The following is a 4,816-nucleotide window of genomic DNA, read 5'->3' as shown; positions in this document are numbered from 1 at the left end:
TGTTCGCCCATCATACTCATTACTCGTGGCAGATTAATCTACCAAGTCCCGTACGAGTTCAGGCATAGCGTGTGCGTTCGCACAAGAAGGTCAGTGGCCGGGAAGCCATATTTTAACTATATAAGGCGGTAGTATCTGTTCCCGAAAGAACAGTTACCGTGGATGACCATGCAGCTTTGCTAGAAATGTTCTTTCGGGAACAGATACTACCGCCTTATATAGTTAAAATATGGCTTCGCGGCCATTGACCTTCTTGTGCGAACGCAGACGCTATGCCCGAACTCGTACGGGACTTGGTAGATTAATCTGCCACGAGTAATGAGTATGATGGGCAAACATCTATTAGGCGCACTACGAATGTAGTGATGTGGACATGTTGGGAATGTGGATTTCACGGGGAGCGTGCAAGGGATAAGTCCCTGCAGACGCACTATCCTCTGTGCCCACGGTGGCTCAGATGGCTAGAACGTCTGCCATGTAAGCAGGAGATCCCGGGTTCGAGTCCCGGTCGGGGCACGCATTTTCAACATGTCCCCAATGAAGTACATCAACGCCTGTTTGCAGCTAGGGTGTCCATTTAATTATCATTTCATTTCTAGCAAAGCTGCATGGTCATCCACGGAACTGCTCTTTCGGGAACATACTACCGCCTTATATAGATAAATTTAATGTTCTTTGTCGAAGATCCCTTAACTCCTATCTGCACAGCTTTGAAGGACTGTAGATTATTTTTCACGTGTTTCTATATTTTCGAGTGCTCGGTCAAGTTTGATCTCTTTTCTGTTTAGATTAGATTTGTCATGAAATTCCGAAAACACTTTGCAGTCCTGTTTATTTTGTCATCTTGTACGTTCAAGGGCGACGAAATGGCTCAGTGATGAAACATTCGCAATGAGCGGATAAAGGCATGATGCTGTATGTGCCACTTTAATTTTATGTGACGACATTCATTTTGCTTGACACGAAGGATTAGAGCTATGGAAAAAATTAAAACTCAAGTGTTAGAAGGAAGGAAAGATATTTAGGGAGCAACGTCCCGTCCACGACGTGTTCATTAGAGACTCAGACTGTGAACGGAAAGGGACCGTGTCCTTGGCAATAAATCATCCTCGCATTCACTTGACGCGTTTCCGGGAAATGACGAGGAACTTGTATCAGGGTACCGAAAGGAAATTTAAGCTGCCTTCACCACAAACAAACTTTTAGAGTAAACGGTAGCTTGAAGTTACGTGATCACATGATCACATTTATACTAACTTTAGTGTCCTCTGAGGTAACATACAGGTAATTCAATTCTGGAACCCTTCTCACAGTCGAATTCACATCAACTACCTATAAATTAAAATACAGCCATTTCACATTGAAATTGCCTACTCAAATGATGTACTACAATAAGCACAAAATGTTCGTAGTGTAGTCGACCTGCAGCTTAGATAACACATTAACATTACAGCCGTGTTTCATTAGAATGAGTCAGTCCCAGTCTAGGACAAACAGTCGCGGAACTCTCTAGGGTAAAAAGGGCAACCTTGTGACATCTGACGCGTTGATAGCGCTACAAGCAGCTACCTCGTACGAGGGTAATACCAAAAGTAAGGTCTCCTTTTTTGATAAGTACATAGATCTGTTTGTTTCTATAATGGTTTACATCAGTTTACAGCTTGAACATTCAGCTATTTTTCGACATAATCACCATTTCTGTCGATGCATTTTTGTAGACGCTGTGGCAGTTTTTGTATGCCCATGTCGTACCAGCTCGCCACCATGCTGTTCAGAAAGTTATGAACCTCTTCTTTCACCTCGTCTTCGGAGCTGAATCGCTTTCCGGCAAAATGTTCTTTTAACCTAGGGAACAGGCGATAGTCACTGGGCGCCAAGTCAGGACTATAGTGTGGGTGGGTGATTATGTTCCACTGAAACTGTTGCAGGAGAACAACGGTTTGCTGAGCGACGTGTGGGCGAGCGTTGCCATGGAGAATGTTTACGCCCTTGCTCAACATTCCTCTTCTCCGATTCTGAATTGCCCGTTTGAGTTTTTTTCAGAATCTCACGGTAACTGTCAGCGTTAATTCTGGTTCCAGCGATTCAGCTCCGACGACGAGGTGAAAGAAGAGGTTCATAACTTTCTGAACAGCGTGGCGGCGAGCTAGTATGACTTGGGCATACAAAAACTGCCACAGCGTCTACAAAAATGCATCGACAGAAATGGTGATTATGTCGAAAAATAGCTGAATGTTCAAGCTGTAAACTGATGTAACCTATTTTAAAAATAAACAGGTCTGTGTACTTACAAAAAAATAGGAGACCTTACTTTTGGGATTACCCACGTAGTAACAGATGAATGGCACGATATAGACAACTTCCTATTTATATTGGTTGCTTCCATATTCCCTGGTTACAAAACGTTGGATGAATTTTTCAATGCGAATTAAAGTAATAACCCATCTTCTATAAATCTAGTATGATACACTGAAGAGCGAAGAAACTGGTACACCCGCCTAATATCGTGTAGGGCAGCCGCGAGCACGCAGAAGTGTGCTGCAACACGACGTGGAATGGCCTCTATTAATGTCTGAAGCAGTGCTGAAGGGAATTGACACCATGAATCCTGCAGGGCTGTCCATAAATCCGGAAGACTACGAGGGGGTGGAGATCTGTTCTGCACAGCACGTTGCAAGGCATCCCAGAAATGCCAGCGGAAGTGTTTAAACCCAGAAGAGTGTTCCTGGAACCACTCGGCAGCAATTTTGGACGTGTGGGATGTCGCATTATCTAGCTGCAACTGCACAATTGACGTGAATGGATGCAGGTGATCAGAGAGGATGCTTACGTATGTGTCACCTGTCAGAGTCATATGTAGACGTCAGGGGTCCCATTTCACTCCAACTGCACATGCGCCACACCATTACAGAGCCTCCACCAGCTCGAACAGTCCCATGCTGACTTGCAGGGTCCAGGGATTCATAAGGTTGTCTTCATACCATTACACGTCCATCCGACGTGAAACGAGACTCGTCTGACGACGCAATATGTTTCCAATCATCAACAGTCCAATGCCGGTGTTGATGGACCCAGGCGAGGCGTAAAGCTTTGTGTCGTGCAGTCATCAAGGGTATACGAGTGGGCCTTCGGCTCCGAAAGCCCTTATCGACGATGTTTCGTTGAATGGTTCGCACACAGACACTAGTTGATGCTCCAGCGTTGAAATTTACAGCAAATTGCGGAAGGGTTGAACGATTCTTTTCAGTCGTTGATGGTGCCGTTCTTACAGGATCTTTTTCCGGTCGCAGCGATGCATGAGATTTGATGTTGTACCGGATTCCTGATATTTACGGTACACTCGTGAAATGGTCATACAGGAAAATCCCCATTTCATCGCTACCTTGAAGATGCTGTGACCCATCGCTCGTGCGCCGATTATAACTCTCCGTCCAAACTCAAGTAAATTTTGAATGAAATTTTCACTCTGCGGTGGAGTGTGCACTAATATGAAATTTCCTGACATTAAAACTGTGTGCTGGACCGAGACTCGAACTCGGGATCATTGCCTTTCGTGGACAAGTGCTCTACCAACTGAGCTACCCAAGCACAACTCATGACCCCCTCCTCAAAGCTTTACTCCTGCCAGTCTCCGCAATATCCTTTGTTCCAGGAGTGCTAGTTCTGCAAGTTTCGCAGGAGAGCTTCTGCAAAGTTTGGAAGGTAGGAGACGAGGTACTGGCAGAAGTAGAGCTGTGAGGACGGGCCGTGAGTCGTGCTTGGGTAGCTCAGTGGACAAGCCGGCATGGTAGCTCAGCCTGTTCGGTCAGAGAGTTAGCTACTCTCTGTAACAAAAAACGCAGTGAGAGGATCAACAAAGAAGCTAAATGGGTGTCATCAGACGCCTGCGCCGAACAAATTCGACAAACAATATAGAACAAAATCGTATTAAAAAAAAATTGGTAGAGCACTTGCCCGTGAAACGCTAAGATCCCGAGTTCGAGTCTCGGTCTAGCACACAGTTTTAATCTATCATGACGTTTCACTTAAATCTTGATAATCTGCCATTGTAGCAGCAGTAGCCGATCTAACAACTGTGTCATTATTTCCTTTTCCCCTGCCCCATCGTACCGTCGAAAATATTTTAAGACGACAAATGAATTGTAACTGGATGTGTTTAAGTTAAAAAGTAACTGATTATGACTATATCCGTGTGTTGGACAAGTACTTTCTGCTGGTCTGCTCTGACACTAGTTCATTTCACTTTTGTGTGAGTTTCGGACTCATTACAATACATTCAAAACTAAACACAATTTTTACTTTCTTGGAGATTAAACACTTCTTCTCCTCATAAGGCGTACGGGATAGCCGCACGGTGTGGGGTGCCTTGTCACAGTCCACGCGGCTCTCCTCGTCGGAGGTTCAAGTCCTCCCTCGGGTATGCATGTGTGTGTTGTCCTTAGAGTAAGTTAGTTTAAGTTAGATTAAGTAGTGTGTAAGCTTAGGGACCGATGACCTCGGCAGTTCGGTCCCATAGGATTTTAACACAAATTTCCAAATTTTGCTCCTTATAAGCGCCCTTTTCGCCTTGTCCTTGCTTCTAATCTTGTGTATGCCCATAATGTTTATGTTTCCTGCTTCCCAGGTAACAAAATGGAGCTCTCTCTTCAAGAATCTCTTTTCCAGATGTAACACTTATTCCTCCACCAGCAGGTCCACCTGTGAGGCTTTATTCTTTTTTATGTGCATATTTTAAACTACAGCTAACACATGTTACATTACATTTAGCACGGAATCTTGTTCCTGCTCACTTTCGCCTGCCACTGCTGCATCATCA

General features: G+C 44.6%; 1 non-coding gene across 1 annotated transcript; it reads left to right on the top strand.

Annotated features, from left to right (window-relative positions):
* Positions 1-441: 441 nt before the first annotated feature.
* Trnat-ugu lies at positions 442-516 on the top strand. Its single transcript has one exon. It is a non-coding gene; the product is annotated as a tRNA-Thr (tRNA).
* Positions 517-4,816: the final 4,300 nt, after the last annotated feature.

Source organism: Schistocerca americana, chromosome 1 (assembly GCF_021461395.2).
Source record: "Schistocerca americana isolate TAMUIC-IGC-003095 chromosome 1, iqSchAmer2.1, whole genome shotgun sequence".
Classification (NCBI taxonomy): domain Eukaryota; kingdom Metazoa; phylum Arthropoda; class Insecta; order Orthoptera; family Acrididae; genus Schistocerca; species Schistocerca americana.
Note: the sequence above shows the minus strand (reverse complement) of the source record. Positions and strands in the feature narration are given on the sequence as shown.